This window comes from Temnothorax longispinosus, chromosome 10, assembly GCF_030848805.1.
Source record: "Temnothorax longispinosus isolate EJ_2023e chromosome 10, Tlon_JGU_v1, whole genome shotgun sequence".
Classification (NCBI taxonomy): domain Eukaryota; kingdom Metazoa; phylum Arthropoda; class Insecta; order Hymenoptera; family Formicidae; genus Temnothorax; species Temnothorax longispinosus.
The window spans coordinates 13,932,799-13,949,436 of record NC_092367.1 but is presented as its reverse complement, the minus strand read 5'-3'; the positions used below and the strand labels follow the sequence as shown (position 1 = coordinate 13,949,436).

The 16,638-nt window shown below is 39.8% G+C and overlaps 1 long non-coding RNA gene across 2 annotated transcripts; it reads left to right on the top strand.

Moving 5' to 3' along the window:
• Positions 1-6,142: 6,142 nt before the first annotated feature.
• On the top strand, positions 6,143-9,522 carry LOC139820615 (uncharacterized). 2 transcript variants are annotated; one of them, XR_011734045.1, is made up of 6 exons: positions 6,143-6,765; positions 7,838-7,941; positions 8,039-8,403; positions 8,537-8,734; positions 8,864-9,066; positions 9,246-9,522. It is a non-coding gene; the product is annotated as an uncharacterized lncRNA (long non-coding RNA). The 2 variants fall into 2 exon arrangements; XR_011734044.1 differs by having other exon boundaries at positions 8,039-8,408; positions 9,246-9,521.
• The last annotated feature ends 7,116 nt before the right edge of the window (positions 9,523-16,638 follow it).

Below are 16,638 nucleotides of genomic sequence, written 5' to 3'. Positions count from 1 at the left end.
CCACATAACGACGCGGCCGCCGCGGCCGCGCGATCGGTGCCTCGATAGATCCTTGCTGATCGTTTTGTCCCGCGGTGCAGGCCACGATTACGAGGATTAGGTGCATCGACCAGCATCGACGCGGCGCGGTGATCGCCGCTCGCATATTCGCCCGGTGATAGCACCGATTTCGAGCCAACAGGATAAGAATTTTATAGCCTGCCAGATAAGAGCACTACCACGCCGGAGTTAGGTCGTTTGTAAGTCTTCTCGTAGATTCCGAGTACGTTGCCTATGGTGGATAAGAGTATATGTTTGGTCAGAAATAACATGATAAAGTTCACCCTTATCTAGAAGGACAAAATAAATCGAAGCAGCGAAATATACGGCTATGAATTATCGCGCGAATTATGTAATCGCGCCCTGAACATATCATTCAATTGATCAGGTATAACGCGCGCTTAAGTGGATCTCCGTGCGATAAATAAGACAAAACATTATCGCGCGACTCCAGCTGCGAGCGAGCGTTAGATCGCTGTTTAAGCCGATTTGTCTCGGAACGTTACTTAATATTGTACCGTTTTAATGGCAGTTGGACTTGTAGCGGATTAGTCGCCATTTCACGTAAGAGAGGTGTTTACGATTTATCTCATTACGGCGCGCGTATCAAAGTCGAATCGGCGCGCATAATATTTGTGCTATAAAAGTCGTTTAAATTAAATAAGAAATTCCGAAGCATTTTATTCAGTGCCATTATCCTAGCTTGATCATTCTTTTTTAAAGAAAAAGCTAATTAAGAATTTTACACTAGATTAGCTTTTTTGAACACGTTTTTTTTCTTTGTAGTCCTCTAACGGAGGATTTAGCATAATTTTTATATATGTAACTAAATAAAGGAATCATACTTAATTATATGCGTTAAATTATTGCTGAGAGTGTATGCTTCCGAGTTTATACGTATAATTATAATTACAATTTAGCTAATTAATTCTTGGTCAAAGTATAATGTCACGCTTAATGCCAAATGTCACTCTCGCTGAAATCTCTCTCGCCGGTGACGTTTCAAACGCTTTTTTGCCAGCAGAGAGCGAGGAGTAAATTAGAACAACTCCGGTTGATCAACAAAACGTCTCGTTAGCAAAACTATATCGGAATACCGTCTTCGGGGTATCCCGGTTAAACCGTTAATGGCGCCTATAATAACGGTTACCATAAAGCGCACGTTCGACATCTAATTCATGAATGGTCATGGGGGTCGTGCCTAATCACGTACTCGGCAAGAATCTATAACACGCTCGGTCGCGACTAACGTTCCAAATGATTAATGGCCGTTTAATTAGAACAGTGCGAGCGGGCAAATCGATCGCGTTTTCGATTATCTCTCTCACGCCGCGTGAATACGAAATGATGAACGACCGCGCCGTCAAATAAAGATATAACATGCACTATAAATATTTCGTCAGTGTCACACTTGAGATCCTTTTGGATTTAACCCTCCATGGAAATATATAAAAAGGATGTAAATTACACCCCACATTATTTATGTTATAAAATGTTAAATTTATAGTCAATATTTTTTGTATTCTGTTTAATATTATTTATTGCTGCACATATCTTAAAGTATATTAACAGGTTGAAACTTTATTTTTAATGTTCTTTCGATAACAATCGGTTCTGTATTGAAATAAGTCTAGAATATTTATTTTTTACAAGCTGTTGCGGGGTGTAAGATACATCCCACGCGGCCACTGATTCAATTGTTCTATTTATCAATAGCTCATTTTGATAGTTACAATCTTCAGAAAATTCATTCACATCAAGTTACTCTAATTACACGCACGGACGGTGACATTTTGTCTGTTGCACAAAAGGAAGTTCCTCGACAGTCCTCCGACTGTCGAGACGCGATATTATAATATTAATATCATAATGTCCCTTCTGGCCGGATGAGGGCTGCGTAATCGGTGATGGAGTAAATTTTTTCCGCACCCATCAGACGAGCTTCCAATCGCTCGATATCGGTTAATTTTGCCCGCCGGAGGCGGGCGTATACATGTCGCATTACGATGATCGAGGGGCGATTACGAAGGGTGCGTTGCTGCCGTTATCCGCGAGATTCGTCCCTTTTATCCGCCTCTTGTTACACGAGCGAATTACCCTGCGCGGTAAGGGGGCATCTTAATGGCGCACGTGTGGACGGCCTTAATAATCGTGGCACGTCCCTGCATGGCGATTCGAGACGGTTCGTATTCCCGTCGCTCTTGATTGCCAATAAAATCCTCCGGAATGGGGCCACGTTTTAGGGCCGAATTATACAGCTTCGACGGAGAATCTAAAATAATGAGCGTTGTCTTCCTAATCGCCGATCAAAGCGCGGCGTGGACGACCAACTGATTCGCGAAATCTTTTTCTGCTGCACAATTTTATGCTACCGTACAGACAAACGTTAATACACAGTAAAAAAAGGTCGTGTGCATATAGCGGTCCATATGTTAAAATTTTCATGTGTTACCAAGATTTGATTATTATCTCAATGTAAAATTACCATACAACAGCTATGTTATGTTGTTATTTTCTTAACATATTCATGTGTTACATTTATGTCAACGTGGTAACTTAACACTTCATATATGTCATTTAGAAATTAAATATTATTTTGAGTTCTTTTAACTTTTAACACATTTACTTTTAAAAATTAACACGTCTTAAAGTTATTTTAACACTTTAACAAAAGTTAAAGTAAATTTTCAAATAATCGTAAACTTTGACGCATAAAATAATTAAATTTACTAAAATTAAATGTTTCTATTACACACAATTCAAGTAAAACCCGTAAAATCATGACCCGTTAATATCATGAGTTAATATAACTTGAAAAGTAAAGTCAAAAGAACAAATATAAATGTAAAGTATAATGTCAATTAATTAACATTTCTAATTTGTCAACAAGTAACACACGATGAATGAGTCATTTTAACTTAAAATTTAGAGTGGACTTTCTGGGACATGTAAAAAATGTTAAAATTACGTATTATTTTTTACTGTGTAATAGTAATGTGCTACAGCTACATAATATTGTTGTTCGGTTTTTTTTTCGTATCAGTGAAGCGAAATTAAAATGCGAAACTTTGTCGTTGAGTGGGACGCGGATGTACGGTTCACAAGTCGATGAAGAATCTGGTGAATATCATATTGAAATCAAGTTGAGATCATATGCAAATCAATAATCAATTTGATATTTCGAAGATTTCATCGCAATATCTGGAAAATATTATGTAGATGTCGACGATCTAGTCATTATTCAACTGATATCATACTGAAGTCGAATCAACTTCTCCATATATCGACTTGACTTGAATATGATATCTACTACACATCAACTAAATCCCCAATAATTGATCGACACTTATACGATATCTTCTATGTATCAAATCGATATGTATATACTTCTATAGATGTCGACTATACGTCGATAAGTGATCGACAAAATATTATGCGGATCTGTCGTTCATGCAATAACACTATAATAATCTTTCTTTATATATTTCACCAGCGGTGATAATGTTTATTATCGGATATTCTGGATGTAATAAAAATATGAAGAATGAAGACAAATAATATGTTTACATTTTTTGTAATATGTACATCACAAAATATTTTACATATTTAAGTACAAATTTCCACACACACACACACACACACACACACACACATCTTCAGTCACCCTCAAAAGTGTTAGAAAATTGTGCAATGTAAGATTCAGTATCGGTACAATTTATCATGATAGCTTTCTGGACAATAATACTCTGTACAGGGCAAACTTTTAAACTTCCAAACATGTAAAAAGAGCATAACTTTATATGAGAAACTTTACATCGTGAAGGATATGATGCTACAAACTCTGTATCTTCCAAAATAATTGTAGTCAAAAGAACAAAAGATTGATGGTGTCTGTTCATTTAAAGAACTGACAAAAATTCTTTCAATAGAGGCATACGTGTCGTCATCTAACTTAACAATATGATCAATTGTTTTACTTCCTTGTTTGGCATAACATCGGGAATGATATTTGACATGATCTTTTATCATCCTCTCATAACATGTTATATTTATTCCTTTCTCAATAAAGGCTTCTGTCTCCTCAACAGTAAGGGGAATTTCTACTTCTTTTCCAAGCAACGTAACATTAGCAAGTTTTGTTACATGTTTTTGTAAATGGTAGTTGAATATTGCTGAACAATAATTTATTGTTGAATCACACTAATAGCGTATTTACCAAGTAACCGAAAAAGTGACTGAAGGTATGTGTACTTGCGAGCAATTTGAGTTAGGACGCCACGCGTTCCTTGTACAAGCTTTAGAAGAAAGCCATTCCCACTTTCAAATGAAAATGCAGAATAGCACCATAATGGCCCAAACATTAACACCGTTTTACCTAAATGCAGCAATAAATGTACATTAAATGTCATATTCTGAAGGCAATACAACTTTTGGAAATCTGTTACGTATTGTACTAATGTATTTATTTATATGTTACAAAATCATTGAGAAAAAAGTAAAATTACAATATGCTGTGTTGCATCAGATGTTAAAGTATATACGAGTAGCCAGCTTGCAGCTATCTCTTCATCTTGCGATTTGCGGTGCGGATTTGAACAATTATTATTGCACGATCATCGCGCGGATATAGTAAAAACAGTATAATCTTGCGCAGTATTAAACATTTACAATGTTTCTTAACAATGCTTTTATGATCATGCTTTACTTGTCAATAATGTATAGCCATGTGAAACTTATTGAATGAAAAAAACAGCAATAACAGACATTTGCAAGAAGATGGAAAATTATTCATACGTAAAATTCGTCAGAGAACTCATCTCCCGAAAAATCTACATCAAAATCAATGTCGTCGGTTGTTTCCTTTTCTACAATTTCGTTAGTATCGTTCATCATTTCCTCTGAACTTGAATCATTTCTGGCATCTTCCTGCAAAATTTCTGTTATTGTCGAAGGTAAAGCGTCTAGAGCATTCTGGCGACAACACTAGTTTGAAACCGACGTGGTTCATTGGGGACGCTTTACCTTCGACAATAACAGAAATTTTGCAGGAAGATGCCAGAAATGATTCAAGTTCAGAGGAAATGATGAACGATACTAACGAAATTGTAGAAAAGGAAACAACCGACGACATTGATTTTGATGTAGATTTTTCGGGAGATGAGTTCTCTGACGAATTTTACGATGAATAATTTTCCATCTTCTTGCAAATGTCTGTTATTGCTGTTTTTTCATTCAATAAGTTTCACATGGCTATACATATATTATTGACAAGTAAAGCATGATCATAAAAGCATTGTTAGAAACATTGTAATGTTTAATACTGCGCAAGATTATACTGTTTACTATATCCGCGCGATGATCGTGCAATAATAATTGTTCAAATCCGCACCGCAAATCGCAAGATGAAGAGATAGCTGCAAGCTGGCTACTCGTATATACTTTAACATCTGATGCAACACAGCATATTGTAAATTAATACTTTTTCTCAATGATTTTGTAACATATAAATAAATACATTAGTAAACTACAAAAAAACCTTTATTTCTTCACCTCCACGAAAGCTTTGCTGAAGTAACCCCTCACTTAAGAATCATACGGCAAAGTGAGTATAAAATGTCTAATCAGTTAATCATGACATCTATCCTTTGCCTACAACTAAATTTTTTAGGATCTTTTACTTATGATAATTACAGATCAATAACTGTGTTATTCATATTTACGTAAATGATTACACAGATGCGACTCGATAGTACAACTTTTCGAAAATTCTAATTACGCTTTCCTTACACTCCATAAAAGATGAAAAACAAACTTGAAACTCGACTCGATAATAAGATCATACATTTTGACTACTACACTCAATGAATGTCGAAAAATATATAAACAACACCTAGATTCCAAGTGGCATTATCGAGATCAGAAATAGAATCTTGTGTCGAAGGAAAGTATAAATAGCAGAAACAAGTAAACAATGGTGTTTGTAATAAATCTCAAAGGCAGAATATCTTTCAAGCATGGCAGGCTGTAATAAAGAAGCCACGCGCGCCATTCATTAGCTTTCCAAAAAGAATATTCATTGCTTGAGTGAGTGTTATTTGCAAAGTGATCTTGTGTATCAAACAAAATTTCAGGAGAGACTCGTTTAACTACGTTAAACAAACACTTATAGTTGCCCGCGTCTATGCACAGCAGCCTGTGATTGGTCACAGGCCTCTATGCTTCACCGTGGCCAATCAGATCCGTGTTCAAAATGAGCGTTTCGATCGTGCGATGATCATCGGTAGATGATGATATGATCGGTAGATGCACAATTGGCGGTATTCTTACATAACCTAAAATAAGCTAGCCATCAGTGAAAGGAGCGTTTATGCCTTTTGCCGTGTAAAAGTTTCGTGTATTTTACACTTGTATACTTTATTACAAGAATTGATTCTTTTGCAACGTGCAAGTTTTTGTGACATTAACATAAAGTGGGCTCACGTTAAATACGATTTCGACGGGTCGACAGAGGAGAAGTCCCGCTTTCCTTTATAGAATATTCAACAACGGAAGAAGATCGTGAGAACTCTCGGCGGCAGGTTTTTTGGAGTAGTAATCTCATTATTACCCCTGAAAGTTTATTTAAAAAGCAAGGAAGAATTGCTTACGTAGACAAAATAAAGAGAAGTACAAGTAATCGACGTCGTATTACTGGCTATTATTCAGCGATAATTCTTAGAATTAAAGGTATGTACGAGTAATTATATTAATACGGATAATTACATATAAGATTGCTATTATAACCCTATTCGCTCCAACCATGCCTTTCGTGTCCCACGAATTTCTAACAGTCGTTTGTTCCGGAAAACAAATGATCGTGGGAGAATCCCCTCCACGCCGGAAAAAAGTTATTGTGGCAGGGAACCTCAGGTAAAAATTTCAAAGTCCTAGCTCATTTACTCTCGAAATGGGGAACAATCAAAATCTTGGTGGGACATGAAAGTGCATGGTTGGAGGATTACGTCAGTGTTGTGTGAAAGGTAAATGAGCATTTTTTTCGATAAAAATGTATTTTTGTGTATAATTTAACCGTATTTAAAATATTTTTGTCGTTAAAAAAGAAATTTAACATTCCACAGAGGTCTATTATGGCTCAGAGGCAGGTGGAAGAGGTGGGGAGGAGCTACGATTATATAAAAAAAATTAATTTTTTACATAAAAAATATCTGTCACACTTCAAATTCGCCTTTTCTTATTCAGAAATTCTTTTCTAGCATGCTTTAAGTCCTTAAAGTCCTTCTGTACCATTTAAAAATTACCAAATTTGCGGCGACGAAATTAAGTATTCCTATTTAATTAATAATTATCTCATTTTTTTTTTTTCATTTGCACTACTTTTAGCTTTAATTTGCGTTTTGGTTCATTAAGCTTCGTCAATTTGTTCGTAAGTTATGATTTTTTAAGTAAAACGAGTCGTAACGTGTGTTTGTCAACATATAATTGTTGTAAAAAAATATTTAAATAAATGATTTTCAAATGTTCTTTACATTGATTTTTAGTCGAAGGTACAAAGATATTATAATAATTTTTGGGGAATTTTTCAAAGCTATTAACATTATAAAAAACACGTGGGACTCGAAAGTGCATGGTTGGAGGATTATTGGGGTGCAAAAAACGTTGGAGTGAATAGGGATAATTATATACTGCTGTTTAATTATATGTATGTATATATATATGTATGTATGTGTATATATGTATATATATATACATATATATTAAAACTATATGTTACTGTTTCATGTACTAATTCTATCTAAAGACTCCCAGGATGAATTATACAAATCTTTAAAAGCAGAAAGAGTTAGAACAACTTCAAATACGTGTGCTTCATCTTTAGAGACCGCCATTTCACACACAGAAGATGTAATATAATTTCTATAAATTCTTTATATTATTCTTTACAAAATTCTTCTATAAATTCTTTCTGTAATATGTATAATAATGAGATTGTTTGTAACAGGTAAAGGGAATTTCTACAAAGCAAGCATTGAAGTGTATAAAGCAGAGGAATGTTGATGCACTATTGCAGAAATGTGATATTGATAACAGCTATCGTACCCAATACTAGTAATAACTGTAATTCTCAGCGCATAGAAACTTGTCACACTGAAAGTTCAAGCACTTATTGCTAAGGAAATAGGAACTGATTTAAGCAAGGATAAAAACACGGCTAAAACTGACATTACTGAAGCTAGTAACAACTACGGTGATGATGACGAGGAAGAAGAATATGTTTCATCTGAAGTACACAAAGCGTTAAAAGAAGAAGTTACGAAACTACATGAAAGAATATTACACATAGTAATCCACCAGACATAGATCAAGGCATGGTTAATATTATACTTTTTTTTAGAAAACAACTATTTTCTCATTATTTGGGATTATTTGGAGAATTACCTTTTTATTATAAAGAATCTTTCTCATTTTTATTTCCTTGAGATTTTTACATTTGTTTCAGATGCTATCACCTTTTGGAAATAACGTCGAGATAATTGAAAGCATCCTGCCAAGTAATTGTCTCATTTCAATTATTGCAATACAAGATGTGTCACAAGTGCAGCAATGATCTTCAAACACAGATGATGGAGTCAATGATGACTATCATTCAAATACCTTTGCTAAATCAGATCTTTTGTACTCACATCCACCGAATAAGGTATGTTACACAGATTTGCTATATACATATAAATCAGGAAATGGAGGAATAAGACACACACACACACACACACACACACAAAACACACACACAATGCTATTCTTATAAGTCTTGTTTCTATTCTTACAGATAAAATTGATCTCTAAAGAGCAATTTCTGGCAGCTAATAAAAATTTATCAGACGGAAAAAATCACGATTCTTGATTTATAAAAACGATCAACAAGATAGAATGGACCAAAAGTGAAATGGAAAAGCGAACTGCTAAAACATCAAAAAATTGCAATGCTTTACCAATGTGTACTCCCGAGAAGTTGGATTACTTAAAGAGTGCGTAAGTAAATTTTGTGTATATTTTCTATGAACCGTTTTGTTGTGTGAAATAAATCCTATGTGTCGTAAAACTCTTTACAATAGCTGAAATATTTTCTTATCTCTATTTTACTACATTTTTTAAATCCCATATATTATAAATTGTATATCTTAACATGTATATAATTTATTTTAATTTAGCTCTTCTGGATAAGAGGATGGATATGGAGAAAGTATCTTCTGATACGAAGGAAAGAGACAAGAGGAAATTAGAGGTAGCAAATTACTTGTGTGATAAATTTTCAACCATTTACTGGGATAAGAAGAAGCGCCTAAAACAAGATAACAAAGAAAACAATTAGTATTTTAATATCATATTATTATTTACACACAAAAAACACACACAATATCATATTTCATACTTACCTTACCTAAATACCTTAAAAAAGATTTGCAGAAGACATTTCTTTATAATGCACGGCCAGTTCTATGTTTTTAATAACATTATTTTTTTTCTCTTTTTTATATATTTTATATTTTCTATGAGATACTGCATGTTTAGTAGTTTTTGGTCAAATATAATTAGTAAGAGTTATTTGTTTTCTAATGCCTTCTGTATTATAGTAGATATTATAGATATATATTTTATATTATAAATAATAAACGTGTTACATGAGCAATTAAAATTTTAGTTGTAATTTTAGGGCTCATGCACAATGAGAGGAATAAGAAACAAGGAATATATACGAATTTATAATCGCATCTTATTTCAAGAGACTGTATTCAAATAAGATGCGACTATGAATTCTTATATATTCCTTGTTCTTTATTCCTCTCATTGTGCATGGGCCCTTACGGTACACCATCTACCTACAATGGAATATCTACTAGATATTACTCATATATCAACTAGATATCGATATGATATCGAAGAGATATCTTGCTGATCTATCATTGATTGTAACATCAATGCAGCGTTGATACAGTGTCGATCCTCGTTCAAAGATCAATAGAGAATCTAGTCGTTATCAAATCAAATGGTCCGAAAAATCATGATCGACATCGATTTGATCATCGACTTGTGAACCCGGTACGACGCGCACGAGCGAGATTAATCTTTTGGTAAAAATTAATCGTCGTGCTTGAGAAAAGAGCGCGGTAGAAACGGATTTATGACGTAAGTAAGCGTTCATTAGCATTATTGCGCGTGCTTTCGCCTCGGTGTAACTCTGATCCGCGGACCGGACCGTGTCCCGGGCTCGATCTCCGTCGGCGATTAGTCAAGAAGGACTCGCGGATGCGTGCTGGACCAGTACACGCTTCTACACGCGCGTACACGCTCGTGAATATCCCCGGTGCCCCGTACTCGAGTAACAGCGTATATACGCGAGAGAAGGGGGTCGACGGCGCTGAGAAGAGGGTCCACAGGTTTGCGTCCTATTCGTTAGACCGAGTTTATGTCGAGTTGCTTGTGAATTAAATTATTGCGCTCTCACGCGACCCTGCGAAGGATACAAAGGGAGGTTACGGCGCGGGACCCGTGGAAAGTTATGCGCGCACCTAGAGCCCCGAGTAAGCGACCGGCTTTAATGGACAGGTGCATAATTTCATGTAGATTCTTTATTTCCGCCGCGCGCACGGTGGTCTGGCGCGCGGATTCGACTTCCTCTCCGCCGGGAAGAAGAAAGAGAGAGAGAGAGCGACAGAGAAAGAGAAAAAGATAGATCTTTGATTTCAAATTAAATTACCGCCAGCCCGCGGCGATTTGCAAGCACACATTCGATGGATGTTTCTCGTTTGCGTGTACGTGCTATACGCTCGGCACGTATATGACTCTGGCGCGGGAATATTCGCGACGATGGTAATTTCAACGTTGCCGAGTCGACGTCGAATGAATTAGAGACGACGACTGAAAATCCCCGGTATATACCTACTCTTCTCTCCTCACCCCTCGACGGGGCTTTTCTGGCCCCGAGGTGTTAATTACGGGCGTGACCATCCACCGATTAATGCAAGTCTCGTTGCGCGCGGGCGCGCGTTAATTTTTTTCATCGCCGCTTTGCTTTACAATATAGGAAGATGGCATTTTCTCAAAGCGTCCATTATACGCGTGTTCGTAGATTATTAGCGAGCGAGGGCAGAGCGTTATTATTAGCCGGCTATCTGCGCCCGAGCATCTATGCCGCACGAACGTCTTCAGCGGGACCTGTCAATTACACAGATTTATGATCTCTCCTCCTCCCACTCGTTTCGTCTCGCTTCCTCTTGTGTATCGTGGCCCTCCCCGACCTCGTGCGCGCCATCCTCCCGATCCTCCGCGCGCGCGTTCCTGGCGCATTCTCGCGCACTGAACGCACCGAACGGCTCATTAATACGCCGGCTCCGGCCGTGGGTTTCGCGTATATCTGCTTGAAATAGCAAATAATTTTTGATCGATGATCGCCTTTAATTGCGACCGACTTAATTACAGATAAATACCCGTACGTCGATTTATCCCGGCGCGCTTTTGCGTTTCGCGCGCCTATCAATCCCCGGCATCCTGATTAACCCTCGGAGATCCCACGAGATGCCACACGGCACCGTTTCGTAGCGGTGAACTTTGCCCGTATCAATGCTTTTTTACCTTCTCGCACGCACAATAGTACTGTTAGACTCTCGGCTCGCGCCAGGGCAATATTCATTCACCGATTTCCTAACGTTTCTTGCTTCCTGCTCACGTCGCACGATATTTAACCCTTCTCCCATCATTCGGCGAGATATAACCGTGGATTCTTTTTCGCACAGGATGAGGTTGATAAATTTTTTTCTAAGCTCGGCTGTAATTCTGAGAGGATTAATTACGCGTGTCGTGACGAGTTGCGAAGTTAATCAATTAATTAATGTCCTAATAGACATCGCTGTGCATTCATCGCGGCATGATCAACGCGCGCGTTCAGCAAACGAGCGTAACGTTACCTACCTGCGGGCGATGGGTAATTAGTGCTTTCCCGTTTCCCATCGATCTCTAGCCCGGATATTAGCCCAGAACAGACAGGAGCTATACGCGAGGTGTAAGGGCACCCGATATTTTTTCGCGTATTCTCGCGATCGGGGGTAATCACAGAGACGGATGAATACAGACGCTGTCGATGCGCCCGCGAATAAAATCGCGACTCGCGCATACTTCTCAGATCTCGGGTGATCGCGGGTCAGCGATCTTCATCTTGCTGGATTAACCCGCACGTAGGGCCCGTCATAGATCGCGCGTCGTACTCACGATCGTAACTGTACTCGGGTTGGCGGCGATACGGCGATTTGCATAAGTACGTTTGCATAAGAGTGGCGTGTACGATGCGAGATTACGGTAATTAACGGAATCGCCGAATCCCGGCAATTAAACGTCTCTAATAAAGCGCGAGCCACTGTGCACCTTCTAATAGAGAAATGAACCCCTTGAGCGCCGATGACGAAAATTCTCGTCATTTTTGATTTTGCGTTCAGTCCCGCGAAAATGCATTTTGTCGTCATGAAATATCTTGTTACATTAGAGACGCTAAGTAATCTTGTTACTGAAACAAAGTGTAACTAGGAGTTTTTGGGTGTGCCAAACACGATTTTTGAGTCCGATTTACAAAATGTTGCTTCAGAAAAAAGATATGGCCGGCTATCAGAAAAATAAAAATTGTTGAATATTTTCGTCATGAGATATTTTGTTGTATTAAGTTTTACAATGTATTAATGACTGAAACAAAGTACATTAAGAGTTTTTGGGTATGCTAAACATGATTTTGAAGTCATATTTGAAAATAAAGTTTAAACAGTTTTATAACAATTTTTTTAATTTGATTTGATCATCAGCGCCATTAAAAACCCGTCCATATAAACTGTCATTAATTTTCCAGAATCTTTTGTTTTTGGTATTTTAGGACCGCTCGAGGAAAATGATGTGACACTCAAAGGGTTAGGAGCCGCCGTGGGAAGAACATTAATAATTCTTCTTTGAAATCATCTTTTTTTATCGACTTGCGGCGCAAATTGCTTTGATCGCGGCCGCAAAATAAGTTTTTATACAGAATGAATTCCTTTTGCTCTCGTTTATTCGATCGTTAATCACTTTAGGTTTAACAAAATCTCTCGTGTTAAAGCGTAGTCGGTCGCAACCGGCCGATGACTTAAGCTTGTATGTCGGTTGATTACAATCGCGTGTTTCTCGGCATTGAAACTGATGCTCGAAAAAACTGATGCGATAAAGTACGACTGACAACGCGACGGTTCGAGAGGCATGAAAATAACGATGAATAAAAGTGATGAAATGCTTACATGCGTTCTCGCGATATAGTACCTTTGTGCATAGAAGATCATATGAATCCGTTTCGTATTGATTTATACGTGGAAACTAACGAGCCACTTTTCGACGATAACAGTTCATTAATAATTGAATCAGCCGACGATATTGCACCGCGATGCTCTGTGTTCCGGTAGATCAGTTTAATGAGGCGATCGCGTATCGAGAGAGAGAGAGAGAGAGAGAGAGAGAGAGAGAGAGAGAGAAAGAAGGGAAAAAAGAGGACGAGTAGCACGGGTGTTGTCGATTTTTATCAACCGATGACAAATCGATAACACTCACGTCATCTTACATTTAGACCGGTTCTGGTGGCGCCGGGCAGACCTTTCCGTACCTTCGTAGTCCGCGCGTCTGCTTTTAATTAATCCCTCGTGCCACGATCAACCCGATGCGAACTTTATAAAAAATGTCGAGGCGCAAAGAGAGACAGAAAGAGAAAGCGCATCTCTGATTGTTGGGTGCCTCTCGCGAGGAAATGTCTGTTAGTTTTCATTTCAATGCAACCCGAGGAAGAGAGAAGGAAAGGGATGGGGGGGGGGGACACACAAGCAATTCCCGCGTATCAAGGAATTCGATGATCATCCGTATTTTAATAATCGCAAACCGGTTGGCGGTCAAATTGATATCGCTGAAATTATACGAAACTTCGTTAAGTAACCGTTCACTGCGCGTATACTGCGCGCGCGTTGGATTTTATTCGCGTAATTCCGGTATTAACGCGGAAAGCCGCCGGGAGTAAGTTACTAACTTGATTTCTCCATAAACCGCGGGCTTCACGAGTTGTCCAAGTAGCGAATCCGTCGTTGTCCCAGTATGCAGAGTTGCCCATCGTGATAGGCGCTTAGGAGTAGGTGACCTTAAAGGATGTCGATCTTTCAGTTGGAATAACTGTATCGACGTTCTCGAAGGCGAGGCTGCGTTCGTTAACAGGTGTTAAACGCCTCCGTGTCGCCAGTTATCTTTCCAACTGCACATATATCCAAGCACAAATGTCTCGCTTCGAGAGACAGAGAGACGCGCGCGGATGACGTCGCGTTTTCTTTCCCTTTTAATTAACCATTGCGCCACCTGGTTTTCATCGGATATCTAGCCGCTTCACGGTCGGCTGGACGTCGGCAAATTGTTTATCTTGTCTTTAGGCGATGTTGCGTAACGCTGCTATCTTATTGTTGGCTGTCCTAATTGCGGATAGTCTGTCGGAGCCGAAACAAGGTTATCCAAACTGAATAACACTTTTTCGGTATCTTAATTTTAATTGAGCAAACGGGACACGATGATTTTTGTCGCCTGCTAAATTCTAGGCTCTTCAGCCGTATTTTGATTTATCGTACCTACTTCTTGCGTCGCGACTTCACAACTTTTCTTTTTCCGGTCTCTTACGCGGCTCCGTCTACGTACGAGTCCGTCTAACGACGACGCGTCGGCTCGCCGGGCGTAAAAATGCATCCCTCCTTGCGCGCGAGCTTTATGGCGCTCATAGTTATAGTTCCGAGCGAGACCTTGTACGGTGAGTATCTACCTGCGCCGAGTTTTGTGGCCGGTCTTTACGCGGCCGGTCTCTCCGGCACGGTACAGCGAGAGCACAAGAAGCCGGGAGACCACCGTGAAAAAGGAGAAAACTCGGAGGGATGCGCCGGGGGATGACGTACCAACCGTAGTTGACCGTAATCGCGAGTCAACTACGCGCCAGCCAGCCTCTCGCCGCTCGTTTTACGACGCGATTTAATACCAGCGCTCCGCCGCGGCGCACGTCGATCCTGATTAATCGCGATACGTCAAAACGCCGTCAGCTGTTCGAGGACGGTAAAAGCGCCGCGCGTCTCGTATTTTACGTTTCCCGACGTGGCGTATAAACGTTTGCTCAACGCGAACGTCTCGCAAGAACCAAAGTGCCAGCCCCGCAACGCAACAAACTACATTCTGACGTGAACCCTAATTTGCATTCGGGTAATATTTTAATTCAGATCAACACACACAAAACGCGAGAAGTCTCCTACCGTCCGCAATTATCATATTTGTATTGCAGCCTTGACGTAACTACCCTCATATAAGCAGTCACCTGTACATACTCGTGAAACGCGTATCCTCTTTATCAAAAGCTGTTGCGCATCGCGGCGCATTTTGCATAACGAAGAGCGCTCTCGGTGTAGTTTTGTTGTAAGACCCCGATATACCATTACGCCGCGAGAGAGGCAGGCGTGTTGCAAAGATAAACGGCTTAATATATTTTTTCCGCTCTCGGCCCTGAACTTGGCACGGCCGTTGCATTCCCATAGGCGATGGGCATCCCAGACTAGCATCCGCGTTTATCTGGCATTTACATACGTAGATAAACACGTACGTGGCGCATGAGTGAGGTAGCCAGGGAGCTGATCGGGGCCGTTCCAACTGGAGCCGAGTACCTATACACTCCTCCGGTCTATACGTACCTATGAAGGTTCTTCGCGAACGTAACGAACCCTTCTTGTCGACGTAACCGTCGGTGCATGTAAGAGGAATACCTGGAATGTAACCCGCGATGCAATTCGAATGTATATATACATACGGTTGCAACGAGGACGAGACGCGGCTACCTTCTGCCATAACGAGTACATTCTCCGTGAGATATCATCTCCGGCTCCGTAATTAATATCCGCGGTGTAATATTCTATGCTAATAGAAATTTAATTCTTCCGAAATAAGAGCACGTCCGAAGACGGAACGGGATTCACGGCTAACAGCTCGATAATGAAACTCTCGGAAGCGTTTGCCGCAACTTTTATCCGGTACACCGCAGTGCAATTAGCGTTATCTCATCTCGATAATGTGCGAATGCAAATTACCGGAGATCTAATCAAGTGCGTTTCCGCAACGCGCCCACGGCGTGTCTTTTCTGCACGAGTCGTCCGTAAAGGAGCCTCGGTATCGAAACTTCAGGTCGCAATCGGCAAGGCTCCCGCGCCCGTCGCGGTCGCGCAACGACGTGGTAGATCGGTTTTTCCAATCACGCCGAAGTCACGCGCGTGTACGCGGAATGACGCGCGATCGCGTAAAATGCGCGGTGTCGCGCGCGCGCACTGAATACGCGCTTATCTTTCCGCGTAGCGGGTGGCTGGATCCGCGGAATGTTTCTCACGAAGATGTTATCGTCTTATCGGAACGCGCGCTGAGTGCCCCGTGCCATTAATGTTTCTTGCGCGGTCTTAACAATACGATTAATATAAATCCGACGCGCTTCCTGATGCGCCACTTGTGTTATATTACATATACGTGACGTAAGAGTACGGTCGT